The following is a 22,810-nucleotide window of genomic DNA, read 5'->3' on the forward strand; positions in this document are numbered from 1 at the left end:
TCATGTCTACAAACTCTACGTGTGGTGGTGGTGGTTGGAAGCTCTTACGGTCACAGAACTTTCCTTGGTAAACAATATGGACCCCTCCTTCAATGTGACTCTTTTGAATCCCTTGAAGAAGAAAAATAGCCTCTATCTTTCACCAGATTATCTATATTTCTATAGAAAAAAAATGTCTGTTTTAGGAATCATTTTAGAAGCTTTATTCTGTGAGGGTAGGAAGGATACTTGACCTAAGACAAGGTTGGAAGTCCATTCACCTCTACAACCAGGGAGAAGAAACTAGAAGGATAGTGGTTGCTGACCTATCTCCATGTGGTCACCTGGCTGGGGCAAGGCTGGACCTCCAGGCCAGACTTCCTTAGAGCCAATGGGTCTGCAATTCCAAACTTCTTCACAACCTAATTAATAGAAGAAAATTTGTTGCTCTCTTTTCCTTCACTTCTGTCCTTCCTGTTATCCTTTGGCATAGTTAAGTTGTCTGGTATCTTACAAAATAAATGAATAAATTTAGCTCCTTCCTTTCTTCTTCAAAAGAACATAATAAACAGAGCCTGTGGCATACCAACAGTTGGCTTTTAGTTGCTTCTCAAACATGAAAGCCAAATATTCTCCAGCACGTACAGCCCATGCCTGTGCATTATGTTCTAACTAATAAATGCTGTCATGATTGCATAGATGTGAGTATATTTGAGTTTAAGCTGTTCCCTGCAATAAACTATCACATCTGAAGAGTGATACAACATTAATAAAGTAGCTGTGATGTTTTCATTCTAACTTCAGTGTTCTAAAACTCCCTGGTGACTGAAGTTGTTATATGGCTCTGTTTTAATGGCCTTATAATCATAATGGATAAAATGTAGGCAGTTTGTAGTTCGGAGGGTGCTAACTATTGAACTGATGAACCCCTTTAGCTTTTTCTTATCTGGGAAGTTCTTTATATGTCCTTTGATTCTAAATGATAGCTTTGCCGGGTAGAGTAATCTCAGTTGTAGGTCCTTGCTTTTCATCACTTTGAATATTTCGTGTCACTCTCCTCTGGCTTGAAAAATTTCTGTTGAGAAATCAGCTGATAATCTTATGGGAGCTCCCTTGTAGGAGCTTTTCTCTTGATGTTTTTAAGAATCTCTCTTTGTCTTTATTTTTTTTAAATTTCTTTATTGACTAAGGTATCACATATTTGTCCTCATCCCCCCATTCCCATCCCACACCCCTCCCCACACATGCCCCCACCCCGCTGTTGTCCTTAACTGCTGGTAAGGCTCATATGCTTGCACACAAGTCCTTTGGTTGATCTCTCCCCTTTACCCCCACCCTCCCCTACCCTCCCTCTGAGGCCCGACAGTCTGATCCATGCCTCCTTGTTTCTGGGTCTGTTCTTGTTCATCTGTCTATGTTGTTCATTATTTCCCCTAGATGAGTGAGATCATGTGCTATTAGAAATACACTTATAAGAACCGAAAATGAGACAAGCAATAATGGTTATGGTGACAGGCAAATGAATCAGTCTGTAGTGAGTTTCTTTCTGGGCCAACAGTTCTTTTGAGACCCAACTTCAATGTCACACAGTTCCTTATGTGTACATGTCAGCACTGACATTACAGTTCTGGATGGTGGACAAATGGTGGTAATGCAGGTCCGACTCTCTCTGGTTTGGTCCTGGGCAACCTGCAGTGATGCACAGCTGCTAACTGCTAGTATGGGAAGGCCACATCAGCATCTTCCGTCTCTGGACTGCTTCTCTTCTGTCTTCATGGCTGGAGTAGTCCTGTCGATTCCTCTCTGTTGCTGGAATCCACATGGTCTTGGAGTTGTTTTCTGAAAATATACAAACATATTCTCGACCAAAAGTTAATAAAGGAATATTTTCTATAAATTTGACTTGGGATCCTATTTCATTTTTTGCCCAAATGATTTTCCTCTGGCTTGTTTTGACACCTTGTGTGTTTTTCATGGGTGTCTTGCTTTTAGCCTTACAATTAATTTTCTAAAGTATTAATTTTCTAGATGTAATTTACTTACAGGATATTTTTCCTTACATGATATTCCTCTACTATCCCCTCCTTTTTTGATTTAAATGTTAGGAGGCTTTTGAAAATGTTATAATGTAGTCTTGATGGCTTTTAAATTTTAATTTTTTGCACTATAATATTACTGTTTTAGGTTCATTACATGGTGCACAATTTTATCATGAGATGAAGTACCAATAAAAATTTTAGTTAACACTTTAGGAACAACTTTTTGTCCAGTACAATTAATTTTTCTAGAATATTCGCTTGTTTCAACTAGCCCTCTCTTTGTCTTTAACCTTTGACGTTTTAATTATGATGTGCCTGGGTATGGACCTCTTAGAATTCATCTTGTTTGGGATTCTGTGCATTCTAGACTTGTATGTCTATTTCCTTCACCATGTTAGGGAAGTTTTCTGTCATTATTTTTTCACATAGGTTTTCTTTCTTCTTCTTTTTCTTCTTCTTTTTTTGTTATTGTTGACAGTATTACAGATGTCTCCCATTTTCTTCTCCATTTACCCCTCTCCACCCAGTCCCCCACCCTCCCCCAAATCATATAGGTTTTCAGTTCCTTGTTCTTTTTCTTCTCCTTCCAGTGCCTCCATGATGTGAATGTTGGTATGCTTGAAGTTGTCCCAGTGGTTCCCTATACTATCCTCATTTTCTTTTGGATTCTTTTTTCTTTTTGCTATTCTGATTGGGTGTTTTCTGCTTTTGCTTCCTTATCTTTCAAATCTTTGTTATGATCCTCTGCTTCACTGTTGATTTCCTGTAATGTATTCATTTCATTTAATGCATTCTTCATTTCTGGCTGGTTCTTTTTTATGTTGTCTAGATCCATTTTTATGTTTCCTATCTCTTTGTTGGAGTTCTCCCTACGTTCATCTATTCTTCCCCTAAGCATCCTTATAACCAGTGTTTTGAACTCTGAATCTAGTAGATTCCTCTCTTTATTTTGATTAGTTCTTTTTCTGGAGTTTTGTTCTATTCTTTCATTTGAAACATGTCCCTTTGTCTCCTCATTTTGGCAGCCTCCCTGTGTTTGTTTCTATATATTAGGAAGAGCTGCTATGTTTCCTGGGTTTGGTAGAACGGCCTTATATAATAGATGTTCTGTGGGGTCCAGTGGCCCAGACTCACTGGTCACATAGGCTGGGCACTCCAGGTGTGTCCCCTCCCATGTGGACTGTGTATGCCGTCCTATTGTAGTTGAGCCGTCATTGCTGTTGGCACTCCAGCCTGATGAGTTGTGAGGACTGGCCATGACCACAAAAGTGGCTCTGTTGTGCAGGGGCCCACCCCATGAAGCAGGACAGATTTCAGCATGGTAAATGGGTTTCTGTACATAAATATTACCTGGTTATGTCTGCTGAGAAAGCCTAGGAGCAATAAATTCACTCAGCACACATACCTTGTTTCTAAATGTCATCCTGTATAATAAAAGCCCAGTGACCAAATGGCAGAACAACCAGAACGACCGGTTGACCAGTCGCTATGACGTGCACTGACCACCAGGGGGCAGATGCTCAACGCAGGAGCTGCCCCCTGGTGGTCAGTGTGACAGTGGGAGCACTGCTTGGCTGACCAGGATGAGTGGTGCTCCCACAGCAGGCTGATCCCCACAGGCCACGCCCCCCCACCAGTGCACAAATCTGTGCACAGGGCCTCTAGTTCCCTAATAAAAGGAACCAAGCCTCCTTGAAGAAGCAGTTGATTCCAGGGCTCAGGCAGGGAAAACATATAATGAGTCTAGAACATATAATAGTGCCAAAAAATAAGGAAATGCTAAAAAAAGAAAGAGAAAAAAATAGACAAGAGCTTTTTTTTTCTTTTAAATTATTTCAGCCAATGTAGTCAGGGGGGTCTTAGGCATATTACCTCACTAGTGCTGACCAGGAAATTCCAGACTGATTGGTTTAAAATTCCACTCTGGAAAAGAGTCTGAAACTCCACTTAGGTTAGGTATTTTTTTTTTTTTTTTTTTTTTGTCCCACTTGAGGACATGCTTGGAGAGAGGAAGGGGCAGGGAAGAGAAAGAAATCGATGTGAGAGGTGGCCTTCTGTACGCATCCCAACTGGTGATGGAATCCGCAACCTGGGCATGTGCCCTGACCAGGAATCGAATCAGCAACCTTTCAGTGCAAAGGACACTGCATTACTCCACTGGGTGACAAGAGTTTCTTGAAAAAAAAAAAACAAACACAAAAAAAAAGTGGCCAAAGCTGGGACAGTTGGGGCAGCAAAATAAAGAATGATAGTATTGAATTGCAACCCATAAATTAACTTAATATCCAGGAGTCCAAACTGATTAAAAAACAAACAAATAGGGGAGAAGGGACAACTCTTCCTTAAGTAGAATCCAGATAATAAATGTGAAAGGAAAGTGGGAAGCAGAATCACTATTAGGCAAAACCCACAGTAATAATTGTTTCAGACAAGGTCACCAGATGGATGCTAAAATTAGTGGCAGCATTTGAGGAGAAGCAGGATTTGCCTAGTCTCCGCACATTTCCCCCAAGATACTTATTTACTACAAAGGTAAAGATAGTAACTGCCGTGGAGAAACCAGCAGACACCAGCTTAACCAAGTGATCAAGGGAAACATCACCAGTAATAGACACACTGACATCAGGAACCCCTCCGTGGCATGCACTGAGATCATTTGGGTAGTACTCTTGCTAAAAATGCCTAACTTCATTCCAGTCATGGAAAAAACATTAGACAAACCCAAACTGAGGGACATTCTGCAAAATAACTGTCCAATTCTCTTCAAAAGTGTCAATGCCAAGAAAGTCAAGGAAAGACTAAGGAGAAGTAACTGAATGCACTATGAGGTCATCTTGGGTAGGATCCTCAGAAGAAAAAGGACATTAGTGGGAAAAATGGTGACATTCAAGTAAGGTCTGTAGTTTAATTCCTAATATTGTATGAATGTCAATTCCCTGTTCTTGAGAAGTATACTATGCTTATGTAAGATATTAACACTAAGGAAAGTGGCATAAAGGATTAGAAGGTCTTTGTACTATTTTTGTATCTTTTCTGTAGGTAAAAAAAAGTAGTTCAAAATTTTTTAAAAATGAAAGGGAGGCTTTTATTAATTAATATTGCAACCATCTCTTTAACCAAAGAGGATCCAAACTAGCTTTAAAAAAGGTCAGGCAGCCAAATATCCTTTGTATTCTTGCTACTCACCATTCCTTTCCATGCCTTACAGCTCTCATTGCCACCTATTTCTAGATGTATGGGTCGAACTAACATCCTGGGCGAAAAGCTCTTTCCTTTGAGTCAGAAAGTACATAACATGTGCCTTCTCTGTGTGTGGATAATTTCGTTTTCAAGCTGACCAGGGCCTGATCTGGAATCTCTTCTGAGAATATGATGCAGGCAGCAGCGTTTTTTTTCCTTTTCCTGGACCTTCCCGTTGCCCTGGGAAGTGCTTTGAGCAGGACCAGAGGCAGCCTCTTTGCACTAACATTTAATTTTTGAAATGTTCAAGCATACAGAGAAATAGAGAGAGTATAATAAATGTCCTGTCAACGTGTTCTTAACTAGACATGTCCCCTTTCCAAGGGCCATCAGTGGCCCTGTTCTGCATGGTGAGCATGAAGGTGGCAGTACCTTGCTTCTTTCATACTTACTTTTATACTCTTGGTTTGGGGATGATGACTTGTTTCTTGGCCACTTCATCCATAGGAGCAGCCGCTCTATTGCAGAGACCCCCCAAAAAATCCATCCTCTCTCCCACCCCTTTGCACAGTGCAGATTGAGGTCATTTCTGGGATACTGAGTGAAAAGGGGACCTCTTTAAATGTTTTGCGTTAAGCGCCCAAATTCAATTCATGCTTTTACTCTAATCTCAAAATCGCTTTTTGCTGTAACAGACACTGAAATCATGTTTCGCAGATTCGGCCTCTGTGTTACTGGACACTGAAAGGCCCCTGAGCCAGAGCCCTTCCAGTTGTTCATCTGAGTTTTTCCATCAGTAACTCAGGTGGAGGAAGCTCAGGTTTTACCCCCAATGAAGGATTTCAGCAGTTTTGGGTCATCAGAAAGTATTGCTCTAAATGGGTACTGAAATGAGATGAATTAGATGCTCGTTTCCTGAGGGGAAGAAAGGTTTTTACATCTGCATCCATGGAGGTTACAGAGTGTGAAGCCACACCCCTTTGAGAGGACGCTGGGAGTGAGGCCTGCCAGGTGAGGGACATACACTTCAGGATACCCGACTTCCATGAGTTTAGCCATCACCTAGCAGTGTTACGCTCCGATAGGACTTTTATTTCATGGTGGTGAGAAGGAATGCATTTCTTGATCCAGATGGCAGAATGCAAGGTATCTACATGGAGAGAAAATGTCTTGTGTTACAAATTGAAACAAAAAGAGACAATATTTTTATGTAAATAGAATGAAAGGTAAAGATTTCTGAGATGGTTCTTCGTCAACAGGGTGGGGCAAAAGTAGGTTTACAGTTGTTCGTATGGAGAGTAATACAATAATGAAGAAATAGTAATATAAGTCTAAACGCTGTGTTTCACGTGCTCACAACCGTAAACTTGCTTTTGCCCCGCCCTGCATCCTAAGTTAAAACAGCCTCTTGCTGCAATCAAAAGAAGAGGAGTACCCCTCTGTCCACCTGGGATCGCCTCTACTCCATCATCTTGGAATTGCTACTAGAAAATATTTCACCACACGTCTCCATCTTTGGAGCAGAATTTATTTTCTGTAATTTTTTTTTTTTTCAGTTCAGCTGCCATTTCTGGATGAGAATGACATTATGGGTTCCCGGGGATTTTTGTGAGTTTCTGTATCTGGGGAGAGAAAGGAGAATAGGTTGAAGAAGTTTGGGGTCAGTATTACTTTTTTTAGTTCATGGTGATATTTCAAACACTAAGAAAAAAATTAAAATGTGCTGTTTCTGCTGAGTGGAGATGGGAGAGAGCTCATGCTTTATGGAGGAACAGATACGGCACTCCTCCAGGTGTTAGACCCTGGGCATATAGCACGGCAGTGTCTCAAAACGGGGTCACAAATGAGTCTCAAAAATGTATTGGTCTGTCATCTTTTGCAAGGTTCTCTTCTTTCCTAATAAAGGTAGGTGGTAATCAAATAACTAGCCTTTCTTTTCTAGACAAAGAAGCGAAACAGTTGACTTAGAGCCAATAACAGGTAGCTTATAACTCCATGAGTTATTTAAAAATGTTAGCTACCCTCTAATAAACTAGGAAAGCATCCAAATATTTTAGGAAAGTTTTTCATCACAAACGTTTAAAATCTTTTTTTTTCTTATCTTTTTTTTAAAATATATTTTATTGATTTTTTACAGAGAGGAAGAGAGAGGGATAGAGAGTCAGAAACAAAGATGAGAGATAATCATCGATCAGCTGCCTCTTGCCCCCCCCCCCCCCCCACTGGGGATGTGCCCGCAACCAAGGTACATGCCCTTGACCGGAATCGAACCCGGGACCCTTCAGTCCGCAGGCTGACGCTCTATCCACTGAGCCAAACCGGTCTCGGCACGTTTAAAATCTTTAAAAATTGTTTTGGAACTTAAAAGATTATACGTATACATACACACACACACACACACACACATATGTGACATGCATATGTAGATAAAACTTAAATGGAACACTTCATTCCCCCAGGTGCAGGACAGCAACACATTGATTATACTTTTCAGAAGAGCTTTTACCATAGTGCACCCCCACACATTTCCAGGCCTGAGATAATGAGGCCATCCCATGAATGTTACATGAGAAAACCAAGGTGAACACAAGAACCAAGTATACTATTCGTGGCTTATGTAAAATCAGTAATATTTTGTCTGGCATCAACAGTTATGGGCATCGAAGGTTGCTGCCCTCTCAGTCACCACAGCTGTCCCCAGTTAGTGACAAAGGGCGGTGCCGGAGTGTGGGCTCGCTGTAGGACCAGGCCCTGCAGCCCTGCGGCTGGCCTGGTGGCCCCACCAGCTGGAGCCTGGGACAGGGGGAGCTGGGGTTTCTAAGACAGGTGTAACGGGTGACAAGAAGGCAAGTCTAGGCTACCAGGCCAGGTCCTCTGTTGTTCCCGGGACTCAGTGTGTGCTGGACCTGAGGCCCCGCAAACATGCTATAGATTGAGTACTCCTCGGGCTGCTCATGATCCGAAACCCTGTCGTGGACAGAGCTCACTCCATCTCAGCTGTGGGGTGCAGAGGATCACATGAGGCTCACACCCTCTGAGCACGCTGGCCACACGGCCTGTGAAGGGATAGCTTTATCCTGACACCCAGGAGACGGGAGCCGCTGCCTCATCCGCCAGCAGGTCCCGGGCTCCGTCTCGGCTGGATCCCCGCTGCCAGAAACCCCGGGGAATTCCTGGTGGTGGGTGGTGCCCAGTGGGCACTGGGTGTCGCATTTCTCAGAGCTGCCAGACGCAGGCATTGCTGCGTTCTCACTCTTCCTCGGGAAAGAAGGACCATCGTGGGGCAGATTTCTAAATGAAAGCCAGAGGAAAGTAACAGAAACCGAAGCCCCGCACCTCTTCATGTCCAGAACTTAGAGAGGAAAGGATTCACTTTTCCAAAACGTTTGCTTCTTAGCTGAGAAATAAATTTAATCTTGTGTCTAATTCCCCTGATTTTCCAGCCTTCGCTAAGGCAGAAAAGCAACCCATTGCATATCGACCGGTCCCATGGGCCTGCGGTTAGGGGCCCACCGTTCTCTCTGCAGGAGGCAGGCAGGCCCTCCTTCTCTCTGCCAGGTTGTGATCCTCTATCATTTTGCTCTCTTTCTGTCACCTTTGATATGGTAATGATTTTTCACAAGAAAAGCCTTTTTTTTTTTTTTTTTGAGTGCTTAAGGAATTAAAGGTGAGTGAGAGGTGGAAGGTGTTAATAAGGATGGCAGTTTGTCATAAAAAAATAAATAATTACACCCCTTGGAGTGAAAAAAGAAAAGACAGAAAGGAAAGGGAGCCGAGTGGGAGGACAGCAGCGTCTCCGGGCAGAGGCGGGAGCGCGTTCCTAACAGGCTGGCTTAAGGCCCTCTTAACGATGTGCAGTCGCTCTCCCTGCCGTCATTGATTTCCCTCTGCCCTCCGCAGACCCAGCTGCAGTTAAGCCTTGTGTCTTCCACGTGACGCTGAGCCGAATCAGATTTTCCTTTTAGTTGTTCGATCAAATTTCCCTTCCTAGAGCTTAGAAGGCACACTTGGGACCACATAGTAATTGCCTCCCCACACTGAACTGCTGATACCTTTATTGGATTGGCATAGGGTTTCAGAGGACTGTGTTTAACATGCAGTGAGCCGCAGCAATGCAAACAGCTCCAGTGTTTAAACAAGCATCCATTAGGCCCGGAAGCAAGGCGGTGCCAGCCCGTTGGGTGCTCTGTCGTGCTGGCAGCTTGAGGTGAGCAGGGCAGAGCTGGGCGCTGGAGTGGAGAGGGCAGGCGAGGAACCGGGTGTCCGCGAAGGAGCAGATTCTCCTCCGGCTTGCGGAAGAGGGAGTGCAGGAGGGAGGGAGGAGAGATGTTGTGGCTGGGGACATGTGCAAAGCTCATTAATATCTCATTATGTTAGAATTGCAATCTCCCCGCAGATCGGCGATAACATGTGCCATGCCAGAGGAAGGGCTCTGGGAAAGCAGCAGCCCCCCCTCCACACACACACACACACACACACACACACACACACACACACACTTTTTTGCAAGCCCCAGCAAGCTGCAGATGCCTGTTTTGCACTGGGCGAGTGGCGGTGTGGAATTTGCGAGGGGAGGCAGTGAGAAAACCCCAGAGGAGCAATAGCGAGCAGCATTGTAGAGTGAAGTGAGACTGAAAACTAGTTTGTAAATAACAAAGTGCCCAGCTTCCCAGCATGCCAACAAGCCACCGAGAGGGTGGAGAGTAGACTGGCAGCCAGGAAAGGGAAGTTGTGGGCGTTCAGTCTGAGCCCTCCCGGAGCCTGGCTGTGAGGGGCAGTGCGAGGGGTGGCAGAGGTTATGAGCTCCAGATTCAGATCCAGGCCGCCCGGAGAATGTGTCACTTGCCCGCTGAGCTTGCCCCCAGGTTCCTGGGGGTCCCTGGGATCAACTGGGGTAACACAAGGTGGAGAGAAGGGAGGGCACACATGAGGCGCAAAGAGAAAAAAGGACACGGGAGGCAGCCAGTGGGATTTGGGAGGACCGCATCCTTGGCAGTTCCCCCCTAGCCCGTCTGTGTGAGTGAGTGGAGCAAAGGGAAGGCGATACCAGTAAAGCTGATAGAAAGAAGGTGGCGTGCCGGGGCCTCCCTCTCTTCACATCTGATCGAGGTGAGCCCAGACCAGTCCAAGCTTTGCCGCAGGGTTGAATCCTCCCACTGTAGCTCTGGCCCGAGCCTGAGCCCCGACCTCCCTCACCCAGGCAGTCACCCACCCCGGGGACTGCAGCGCTGACATGGCCTCCTGGGAGGAGGAGTTGGAGCCCTGTTCTGTAGGGGTTACGCCTTCCCTGTCCTCCCGAACCCTGCTGGGCTGGAGGGTCAGATGTGTCTCTCTCCCTGGACAGGCACGGGTCCTCCTCCATCAGGGGAAGGCGGGCGGTGGCCGCTTTAGCAAATAGTTACGTAACAGGAGGTACCAAACACAGCAGTGTGGGCTGGGTCATTTGAAGGCCCCTAGAAGTAATTCATGTTCAAGTTCTTTGAGAATATCCCATTTCTGCTGTTTCGTTTTTGGGAGTTCTTATTTCTTCCTTGGCATTTTCTTTCTGTGAAGGGCTGGCATTCAAGTTCTCATTCTGGCATCGGTGGACACACACACACACACACACACACGCACGCACACATACACACACACACACACACGTCCACAGAGATGTCACCCTCTGGACGCTCGGCCAGCATCCTGGAAGCAGTGAGCAGGGAAGGGGCAGGTGTATCTGATGAATGCCACCTGAAGTGACAAGGCCGGGTTTCAGGTGTGGTTTGCGAAGACCTTTACGGTCACACTTTGTTCTGAAACACCATATTCCATAAAAACATGGATTATCCATTAACTTACAGAAAGGCGAAAAAGTTAATGTCGTCATTGGAAGCTGCTTGTGTTCCTTCTGAATAAAAAATAAACGAGGGTCATCGCAGCCATTAGCTTGTTATGTACAGCAGTGCTTGTAATGAACACTCACAAATGAATGTATTTGATAATCACAACCAAGCTTATTTAGGTTAGAAAAACAGTCATGGCACACCAATCCTGCTGAGAAGCACATTTCACACGGCTCCTGACAGTGTGGCCTCTATAGGAAAAACAGTACAATCCAAGCCTCCGTGTATTAAAGTCTATTATTCTTTTGACTATGCAGCTTTGACAAATCCAGCAAGAGTCGTAAGACCAAAGCTAGGAAAGACTTCAATTGCTATAATTTCATAACCAATATAAGAAAAATATGCCTTTATGGGTTACATGTTGACTTTCTCAAGCTTGATCCCATTAAAAAAAACAAAAACAACGAAAGAATGAAGAATTATTAGTCAGGAGCAGCAGACTGGACTTCTAGGGCCTAACTTCTGCGTTTAACCGCAGCCGCCCCCGTGGTGGGATGTGCCGTACGCCACGGGGTCTTGCCCTGAACCTCCTTCCTTCCTGGTGGCATGAGTAGGACCCTCACAGATGTGTGCTCCTCAGGCTGCCGTTTCTCAACATCTCAACTCTTCCAGCTTCTTTCTAGAAAAGAAAGAATGGAACTGATATTTCATCCGAACTTTCTGCATAACAAAAAAAAAATGATGGCCTCCAAATGGCCTGCTGGAGGAGAGAAGCAGAGAATGAATGATCCGGCAGGATTTCAGCTGGGACTCAAATGGGATTCCACTTTCAGTTACAAAGAAAAAGTGAATTCCTCGCTCCTTTTGGGCTTTTGCTGTGAATAAAACTTTAAAGAGAAATATCAGAAAGTCAAGGCTGAGATGGGACTTAGAGAGATCTTTCATTCCCTGTCCCACCCCCTCTCTTCAGTGAGGACCATATCTAAATCATCCCAGATGGCTGTTCTATTTTTAAAGCTCTCCAGAAAAGGAGTTTCTGCCACCTCCTCAGTAACCCATTCCAGCATCTCCTGTTCCTCATTGCCAGAATATTGTGTTTTTCTGAGAGCCCTCAGAGGCAAAAAAAAAGACACACTTTCCTCGAGGTAGGGACCTGCTCTTCTGCCTCTCTAGGATCTTACCCCACCGTGCACATAAGGACACTTGGGGGCATCAGTAATGTCTTTCTCTCTTCCTGGAAAAAAGATTATTTTCTCTAATCTTTATCTTTAAATTACATTCGTGGGCTTCGTGGGGTTCAATCCAAAATTCTCTTGAGGGCCTACTGTGTGCACAGCCCTATCCTGGAAGAGGATGAGGCATCAAGTAAGCCTATTCATGCTCACAGTCTAAGAGAATAAGGTCACCCACGACCCCAAGCTGACCATCTGTCCTGGAGAAAGGTGTTCTTAGGATCACTCGTTCATTCATTCTTTCATTCCGGAAATACTTTCAGAGCACCAACCATGTCCCTGTGCCACACACTGGACACAGACACATTTCTGAACCATACAGACCAGGTCCTTATTGTCAAGGAGCCTATACTCGAATGGGAGAAGAATCCAATTCCAAACCAAAAATAAGAAGCACGATGAGATAAGTCATGATAAATGGAAAGAAGGAAATAAAACAGTTATGTGGTAGGGCATGGGGGGCGGGCAGTGGCTACCTGAGTGAGACAGGGTAGCCAGGGACAGACTTACTGAGTTAATACTTGAGCTGAAACCTGGAGGGAGAGGGGGAGCTGGAGAAGCAGGTTGCGCAGAGGACAGAAGTGCAGGTGCAGAGGAGGAAGAGAGCAGGAGGAGAGGCCAGCGTGGCGAGAGTGCCGTGGAGAGGGGCGGAGGGCAGGAAATGAGCACGGAGACACCAGGTCACCCCACGCCTTGTAGGCCAGCGTTACGAGTTTGACTTTAAGAGAAATAGGAATTCATAGAAGGACTTTAGGTCAAAAGACATGCCCTGATTCATGGTTTTAAACTCTTCCTCTGGATGTTGGTGGAGAATAGATTGGAGGAGAGCACAAACGTCTAGAGGAGAGAGGAGGGTGAATGAACCCTGGTGGGAACAGTGGAGACTCAGAAAAGGAGGTCATGGGAGGAGCATGTGCTGAAAGCACAGACACAGCATTCCATGTATAGGTGCGCCCCGTTTTAAGAAAACAAAATACATAAAAATAAAAAGTTAAAGAATGCGATCATTCCCTTTATAAAGTCATTTGCCACAAGTGGTTATATGAGGTAAGGGTCTTTGGCTATAAATTTTAATAAGAGCTATAAAAGCTTAATTAGACAGACCATGGGATTGGAAGGAATTGTAGAGGTCATTTTCTCTACTTTCCACCCAGTAAAGAATCCCCTTTACAAATTCCTGACACATGAATGTGCAGCCTTGGCATGAAAACTCAAGGGACAGGAAGCTCATTAGCCTCACCAGGCAGCCCTTTCTATTTTGAATCTCACTAATCGTTTTTATTTTTTTATTAAAAATTTTAATATTGACATTATTGCACATGTTCCCCTTTTACCGCCCTCCTATTGCCCACCTCCGCCCTGCCTCCCCTTCCCTTGGCCTTCACCAAACTGTTGTCCGTGCCAATGGCCTGTGCATATACTAGAGGCCCGATGCACGAAATTCATGCAAGGAGCTCAGCCTTTACAGCCCCGGTTTCGTCTGGAAGGTTGTCTGGATGGTCATTCCACTGTTCAGCCATCTGGTCTAATTAGCATATTATGCTTTTATTATTATAGATGTTCCTTAACTAATCCCTTCACTTTCTTTATCCAGTTACCCCCACCCACCTCCCCTCAGGCACTGGCCAATCTATTCCATGTATCCATGCTTCTGGTTCCATTTTTTTCATTAGTTTATTTTGTTCATTAGATTCCACATATTAGTGAGGTCACATGGTATTTGTCCTTCTCTGACTGGCTTATTTCACTTAGCATAATACTCTTCAGGTCCATTTATGCTGTTGCAAAGGGTAAGAGCTGCTTCTTTTTTACAGCTGCATAGTATTCCATAGTGTAAATGTACCACAGCTTTTTTATCCATTCATCTACTGATGGGCACTTGGGCTGTTTCCAGGTCTTAGCTATTGTAAATAACACTGCTATGAACATAGGGACACATATATTCTTTCTGATTGGTGTTTCTGGATTCTTTGGATATTTTCTCAGAAGTGGAATTTGCTGAGTCAAAAGGCAGTTCCATTTTTAAGTTTTTGAGGAAACTCCATACTGTTTTCCACAGTGGCTGCACCAGTCTGCATTCCTACCAGCAGTTCATGAGGGTTCCCTTTTCTCCACATTCTCGCCAGCAATTGTTTGTTGATTTATTGATGGTAGCCATTCTGACAGGTGTGAGGTGATACCTCATTGTCGTTTTGATTTGCATCTCTTGGATGATTGCGCAGAGGACATCATGATCTTGAGCATTTTTTCATATGTCTATTGCCCATCTGTATGTCCTCTTTGAAGAAGTGTCTATTCAGTTCCTCTGCCCATTTTTAATTGGATTGTTTGTCTTCCTGTTGTCAAGTTGTATATGTTCTTTATATATTTTGGAAATTAAGAATCTTTCTAATCATTTTTAGAAGTCCCTCCTTAGATAGTTCTCTACATAACTTCCAACCATTGATCTTAGGCCCATATTCTGGAGCTGCATAGATTAACTCTTTTCCTATATCAAGAACCATCAACCATTTAAAGAGAAGTTGTGGCATTCCTACTCCTCAGCTCTTCTCTTTCTCCAGCAAAATGGCCTCAGCGCCTTCACCTGACTCTCACATGATATGGTTCTGGGGCCTCCTCTGCCCCATGGCCATGCCCTCTGCCTCGCTGCTGCCTGATGAGGATGATGACTCCGAAGTCAAGCCCAGCCTTCCAGGTGACGCCAGTGTAGAACATGCATATGTCTTCCTGGACCTAAAGAACATACGTTCATTAATGCAACCTAGAATTGCAAGAGCATGTGGCTTTGAACTTCAGTGACATCAAAGCTGCTTATAAGACAGATTCCACACAATCATTTGTTACTGGCAAGCTGAAGGAGAGTGGTTCTTAAACTTTTGAAGGATCATGAACCACACTGAGATCAAATAAAAGCTTTAGACCCTCTTTCCTGAGAGAGAGAGAGAGAGAGAGAGAGAGAGAGAGAGAGAGAGAGATCTACTCACAAAAGTCTGCATACAATTTTTTAGGGTTCTCAGAGATCTAAAAATTCATTTTTTAATGTAAACTTCCAGTTTAAAAAGTCAGCAGTATCCAAATCGCAAAACCATGGTTCTGTCATTTAAAACTATGTATTGGCATTATCTCTATAACAATATTGTACAGGGGGATGAAATACACCCACTTGAAACTTCCTACAGGTTACTATGGAATTAGTAATGGGAGAGGGCAGTTACAAACGTCTTCAAATGGTATTATTGTTGGATGAATTGCTGATGTTAGCTCATTTAGTCCTTAACATCATCTTCTGAACAAGGCAATCTTAGCCCATCTGACAAGGAAAGTGAAACTTAAAGATGCTAGTAAAGAATTAGAAAGACCTGGGTGAAGGCCATGAGGGCACAGAGTGAGTGTGCACAGCTCCGTCCGTGATCCGCGGTCGGTGGCCCTCTGTACTTCTAAGAGCTGCGATGTGCTTACCTGGAGCACAGCATTTCAGATGCTTGTGAGCAGGTTCTGTTTCCTGGGAGATGTGTGCTCCTGTGGGTGCCTTTGTAGTGAGGTCCCTGGAAAGTGGTCATCATTATGAGTAGTCATGACCGTGGCTCACGTGGGCAGCATGCCATCGCCTACACCAGTGGTCGGCAAACTCATTCGTCAACAGAGTCAAATATCAACAGTACAACGATTGAAATTTCTTTTGAGAGCCGAAAACAGACTTCTGCGCATGGGCCACGAAGTTTCAATCGCACTGTACGTGCGCACCTGCACATGGTATTTTGTGGAAGAGTCACACTCAAGGGGCCAAAGAGCTGTATGTGGCTCGCGAGCCGCCGTTTGCCGACCACTGACCTACACCATCCTCTGTAGGATCTGACTGGGGCTGGGTTAGCGGCTGATACATATTTGTACCTGAGCAACTAAGACAACTGCACAACTGCAGTGTGAACATCTGAGAGCGCTGCAGCCGTCCTAGGAAACCCACTTTCAGATAGTACTTCCTTCTATGCCAGCAACCACTGTGGGGAGGGAGCAGTTCTGAGGCTTTCTTCCCTCTTTTTCTGTCTCCTTTCAGAGCCATGCTCACTTCTGAATAGTTGGGAAATGAGGAACACATTCCAAGCACAAGTGGAGAGGCATGTAACAGAAAAGCATGGGCTTTGGAATTCAAATCTCAACTCCCTCACACTAGCTGCGTGACCTTGGGCAATTTATTTAATCTCCCCAAAACCCCAGTTCCTCATTTGTGTAAGTGATATTTATTACCTTGCAGGGTTGATTTGGGAATTAAAAGATTGTGGATTTGCCTGGCATATAATGGACATACAACGAAAATTGCTCTTTGCTGGTAACCTTGAGGAGAGCCTAAATTATTGGGGCCAGTCTGGGTAACAGTAGATTTGGTCCACAGGACTATCAGCCTGACCCTGGTTTGGATCTGGATCCCTGAGGGACTCCATAGGAATTTCTGCCCTCATCCCCACCCCTTATCACCACCACCATTTTGCTTCAGATAAGGAAGTCAGAGCATGTCCACCTTGACCCCATCCTACATGCGAGGTATCATGTCACAGGGACCTTCAGAGTCCCCAGCTTCTCAAGGGCAATGGACACTAGGTTGCCTTGGATTCACACATACATATGCGTGCGTGCGCGCGCGCGCACACACACACACACACACACACACACACACACACACACACCTTTCTGCGATGAAGCAATGTGGGTGTATGTCCATTATATGCCAGGCAAATCCACAATCGGCTCTCAAAAGAAATTTCAAGGAAAGTAATTGAGTAGGTAGCGGACCTCGATGGTACTTCATACAGACAGTTCTGAAAGAATCCTTGGTCCAACAACACTGAAAGCAGAACTTTTACTAGGGAGGGCTAATAATGCTCATACAGATTCAACAAGACACTGTTTGAAGGTTAAAGTTTAAAAACTGAAATGGGGCCAGCTAACTTCCTCGTTCTGAGTCATCAAATGTAGGCTAGACTTGGTCATCCCCCTTTGCTAGTAAGGAAGCTGGTTTAATTAACTGAAGGAAATTAACTCGGATGGTTTTGCAACATGAACCTGTTTCCAAAGAGGGGCTGGATTTTCCCTTCCTGTGAGCTGATGATCATACAGCAGTTAATTCCGAGGCTGTGCTGGCACATTAGCCGTTGATGCCAACTGACAAATGTAGTATTTTCCTGATCGAACTCGAAAGCCTTTCTCCTTGTTCCTGGAACAACTGAGAACAGAGTAATAAACTATCCAGAATGATTTTGCAACATGGGAGTCGTTTGCATGTCTCTGTAATATGGAAGTCAAATGCCTATTCTCGGTAAATATAAGCCTCCCAATTGACTTAAGGTAATTGAATGATTTTAGATTTATTGCGTATCTACTTTTTTCCTCAGCCACCGATTCTAAGCGGATATAAAATCACATCAGAAAACCTGAGTTTTGACATTCGATTCGAGTTGGCTCCTCTGAGTTCAAGCCAAACTGTGTAGAAATTGGGTTATCAATTCCAGACCCGGATCTCTTTGTCTGGGAAACCTCACAGTCTCCAGTGAGCTGCAGGTAATGTCTTTCTTCAGGTGACAATCTGGGGCAATTCTGAAAAGGACATGGAGAGAAGGATGCTTTTGACTCTGTTCCAGTTTGTTCCATTTCTCTTTTTAACTGATTTGTATACTATATATAATTTTCTTTTCCCGATTAGTTTTGCATTTCCCTAATTTAGTTCCAGCTGTTTGCTGTGCTTCGGCGTGGTTCTGTTCGCTTAGGCGTTTTGCTGTGTCCTTTTCTTCCCTGCCCTTAGTTTAAAGGAGGTCTAAGCTCACGGTGTAGCTATATATCTGGAGAGACCTGCCACCTTTACAGGATTTACAGTGGTCATTTTCTTTCTTTCTTTCTTTTTTTTTTTTTCTTCCCACAATATGGTTCTTTGTGCATTAAAATCAAGGTTCCTGGGGCTGGAGGTAGGAACAGGGCATGGAAGCCTGGCCACATTATAATGAATAATAATAATAACTGTTGTGAGCTCTTCCAGGCAGCCTGTGTCTTATTCATCTCTGTGTCCCCAGCTTCTCGCATGGGGCCTGGTGCACAAATGATGCTCAGTGAGTGTGTGTGGAATGAATGAACTGATTTTTGCAAATCCCTTTACAATTTATAAAGATATTCCACATAGCAACGTGGGGTGACTGTTTTCGAGACCTCAACAAAACCATTTCCTCCCTCATTTCATTATGATTGTGAAATTGCCTTGGAATTTTTGGAACAGGGATACTTTTAGTGTATGCCTTTCATGAAAAGCCAAAATCTAAATGCCTTTTTCTTTTCTTTCTTTCTTTCTTTTTTTTTTTTAATTTAATGTGAGGGGCTGAGGAAGGGAGGGAGGGGAAGGGAAGAGTTTGTTAACTGGATACGTTTCTTGTAAAGAAATTTAAAATTTTCATTACCTCTGGATTTTTTTTTTTCTTCACGACCGCAGCTTAGCGCTCTTTTCCTCCTCTTTTAGTAGGATGTGGGTAAATTTTAACGAATGTGGGAGGTATGTTTTAAAGGGAGAAGAGCTTAGGCAGCAAAGGCCAGTCTTTGTGTTTGTTGTTATCACTTATGTGGTGACTTGGCAGATGCTCAAGGTTGTTCTGCTTACCCAAATAATCCACATGGCTTCCATGTCAGCCATAGCTGAGCTCCCCTTCCGGGGTACACCAGCCAGCCCCTTCTGTTGAGATGGGCTGAAGGATTCTGCCCTTGCCTCACACTGCAGCGATGGCAGTGCTGACCCCACGGGCCCCGGGCACTCCTAGCCTGGGCACATCCACCTCTGGAAGAGACCCACCCAGGGGTCCCTAACCCAACGGCTTTTTCTCCAGTGGCTTATTCTGTTGGCACTCATCACCTTAATGCTGACTTTCCCCCACAAAGTAGGAAAATAATTGTGTTAACTATTTTCCTGAAATCATTGGCACTTAGGACAAAGATGAACATCAGCCAAAGCAGACAAATTTAGCCTTTTTTAAAATGAGAAAAGTCTTTGATTTTTATAAGGGAAGCAAGAGCCATACTGAGAAGTCTAATCCAGAAAAAAAAAAAAATAAAAGAATGAAGGGCCAAATGTGGGTGAAATAAAATTCAGAAGAACTTCCAGGTAATGACAGAGCTAAGGCATGGCTTGCCCATGTCTACTCCACATGCTCCTTCCCTAAGGTACTGAGAGGTCTTTTCCCCTCTTGGTTCTTGGAAACATACAGTTTAACGTGTTCATATGCATGCCCCATCTGTGTCTATGAAAGACAAAAAGAAAACCTTTAGTAAGGACTATGATTCAAAATAGGACTTACATTGACTAATTCTATGCAGACGTCCCTGACTGAATGATAGTCCAAATTGCAATTTAGAGTCCACGATGGTGCAAAAGCAATAACATTCAGTAGAAACTGTACTTTGAATATTGAATATTGATCTTTCCCGGGCTAACGATACCTGGTACAATGCTTGTGATGCTGGACGGCAGCAGCTGGATGATTTTGCCCAACTGTAGGCTAATGTAAGTGCTCTGAGCACATTAAGGTAGGCCAGGCTAAGCTATGATGTTCTTTCAGTAGGTCAGGTGTATTAACTGCATTTTTGACTTATAATACGTTCAACTTACAACAGGTTAATGGGGACATAACCCTATCGTAAGTCTGGGAGCATCTGTATTATCCCAGTTTGTCAGAAAGCATATTGCTCATAGGTGGGACGCACCTTAATTCGGAAATACTCATTTTGGCCTTGGTGTGGAATGACCTTGGCTTGTTGCAGATTTATGCTCTGCAGGTGTATTAGTTCCTAAGGCTTCCATAACAAAGCACCACGGTCTGGGTGGCTTAAAACACCAGAAATTGATTGTCTCACAGCCCTGGAGGCTAGAAGTCCAAAATCAAGGTGACACCAAGGCCATGCTCCTCAGACTCTGCATGGAACCCTTCCTCAACTCTTCCTGAAGGTTCACTGGAGTTCTTAGGCATCCTGGGCTTGCACCTGCATGACTCCACTTTCTGCCTCTGTAGCATCATGGTGTTCTCCCTCTGTGTCTCCATGTCTTCACGTGGCCGTCTTCTAAGAATGATGTCACTCATGTTGCGTTAGGAGCCTACTCTACTGCTGTATGACCTCATCTTAACCAATTACATCTGCAGTGACTCTGCTTCCACATAAAGTCACATTCTGAGGTCCTGGGGGTAAGACTTCAACATGTCTTTTTTGTAGGAATGCAATTCAGTCCCATGACAGTAGCTACACCTTTGCTTCTGAGCCCTAAGAAAGTGTCCCTGTCCCTCTTTTATAATGGACCAACTCTACAGAACCTTCTTTCACTTCTCTCCTCAACCCTTGGTCTTTCCTCCTCAGCTGTGTTTTTTCCTTGGAGGTGAGGTCCTTGCATTGATATCAGTGAGAAAATGGAAATTATTGGAGCCAAACCTCCTTGTTACACACACACACACACACACACACACACACACACACACACACACCACATTTCAACATATCTCTTTCTCACATTTGTCTTTAGATCATTCTTTTGATGTCTCAGATGTGCCATTCTTCATTGTCTCAAAAACAAGTATTTCATTGGGAATGTATAATGGTACACCCACTATGGGAAACAGTATGGAGGTTCCTCAAAAAACTAAAAATAGAACTACCTTATGATTTAGTTGTTCTCCTTCTGGGTATCTACCCAAAGGAATTAAAAGCAAGGTCTCTTCGGATATATTCCCAGGAGTGGGATTACTGGGTCAAATAGGAGTTCCATTTTCAGTTTTTTGAGGAAACTCCATACTGTTCTCCACAGTGGCTGCACCAGTCTGCATTCCCACCAGCAGTGCATGAGGGTTCCTTTTTCTCCGCATCCTCGCCAACACTTGTCGTTTGTTGATTTGTTGATGATAGCCATTCTGACAGGTGTGAGATGGTACCTCATTGTTGTTTTGATTTGCATCTCTCGGATAATAAGTGACTTTGAACATGTTTTCATGTGTCTCTTGGCCTTCCTTCTGTCTTCTTTTGAAAATATTCTGTTTAGGTCTGTTGCCCATTTTTTTATTGGATCATTTATCTTCCTTTTATTAAGTTGCATAAGCTGCCTGTAGATGTTGGAGATTAAACCTTTATCAGTGATAGCATTTGCAAATATGTTCTCCCATGCAGTGGGCTTTCTTGTTGTTTTGTTGATTGTTTCTTTTGCTGTAAAAAAGCTTTTTATTTTGATGTAGTCCCATTTGTTAATTTTCTCTTTAGCTTCCATTGCCCTAGGGGCAGTGTCAGTGAAGAAGTTCTTTTGGCATATGTCTGAGATTTTGTTACTGTAGATTCCTCTAGTATTTTTATGGTTTCCCGTCTTATGTTTAAGTCCTGTATCCATTTTGAGTTTATTTTTGTGTATGGTGTAAGTTGGTGATCTAGTTTCGAAGAAACTAGAAACACCAATCAGAAAGGATATATGCACCACTATGTTCATAGCAGCACAATTTACAATAGCTAAGATTTGGAAACAGTCTAGGTGCCCATCAGCAGATGACTGGATCAGAAAACTGTGGTACATCTACACAATGGAATACTATGCTGCCATAAAAAAGAAGGAATTCTCATCATTTGCAGCAACCTGGATGGAATTGGAGAACATAATGCTAAGTGAAATAAGCCAGTCAATGAAAGAAAAATACCACATGATCTCATTCATTTATGGATAGTAAAGAACATTATAAAGTGATGAACAAAAAGATAGATACAGAGACAGTAAAGCATCAAACAGACTTTCAAATTACAGGGGGAAAGTTAGGGAGAGGTGGGGGAGTTTTGAAATCAAACGAAGGACTTGTATGCATGCATATAAGCATAAACAATGGACACAAAACTCTGGGGGGTGAGGGCATGAGTGGGTGTGGGGTGGGGGAGGGTAATGGTAAGATATGTACACATATAATACCTCAATAAAAAAATATATTAAAAAAAGAAATAAAAGCAAGGTCTCAAGAGATATGCAAGCCCATGTTCAAAGCAGCACTATCCACAATAGCCAAGAGATAGAACAATCTAAATGTCCATCAAATGAGTGATACACACACACACACACACACACACACAGACACACACACACACACACACACACACACTAATAAAAGCCTCGGTGGTCCTTGCGCCCTCGCATGATGCCCTCATGTCATCACAAGATGGCTGCCACAAGATGGCCAGCAGGGGAGGGCAGTTGTGGGTGATCAGGCTGGCAGGGGAGGGCAGCTGGGGGCAAACAGGCCAGCAGGGGAGGGCAGCTGGGGGCAAATGGGCCAGCAGGGGAGGGCAGTTGTGGGCAATCGGGCCGGCAGGGGAGGGCACTTGGGGGCAACCAGGCCTGCAGGGGAGGGCAGTTGAGGGTGACCAGGCCTACAGGGGAGGACACTTGGGGGCAACCAGGCCAGCAGGGGAGGGCAGTTTGGGGTGACCAGGCCGGCAGGGGAGGACAGTTGGAGGCCATCAGGCCAGCAGGGGAGGGCAGTTGGGGACAATCAGGCTGGCAGGGAAGGGCAGTTGG

The 22,810-nt window shown here is 44.2% G+C and overlaps 1 protein-coding gene and 1 non-coding gene across 2 annotated transcripts in view; one reads left to right on the forward strand and one right to left on the reverse strand.

The window, feature by feature from the left end:
* The window catches only part of MAML3 (mastermind like transcriptional coactivator 3), a 392,298-nt gene that overhangs the window by 192,637 nt on the left and 176,851 nt on the right, over nucleotides 1-22,810 (forward strand). The window lies entirely within an intron of this gene.
* On the reverse strand, nucleotides 20,100-20,176 carry MIR9222 (microRNA mir-9222). The gene has a single exon (NR_128929.2). It is a non-coding gene; the product is annotated as a microRNA mir-9222 (primary transcript).

Source organism: Eptesicus fuscus, chromosome 6, assembly GCF_027574615.1.
Source record: "Eptesicus fuscus isolate TK198812 chromosome 6, DD_ASM_mEF_20220401, whole genome shotgun sequence".
NCBI lineage: Eukaryota > Metazoa > Chordata > Mammalia > Chiroptera > Vespertilionidae > Eptesicus > Eptesicus fuscus.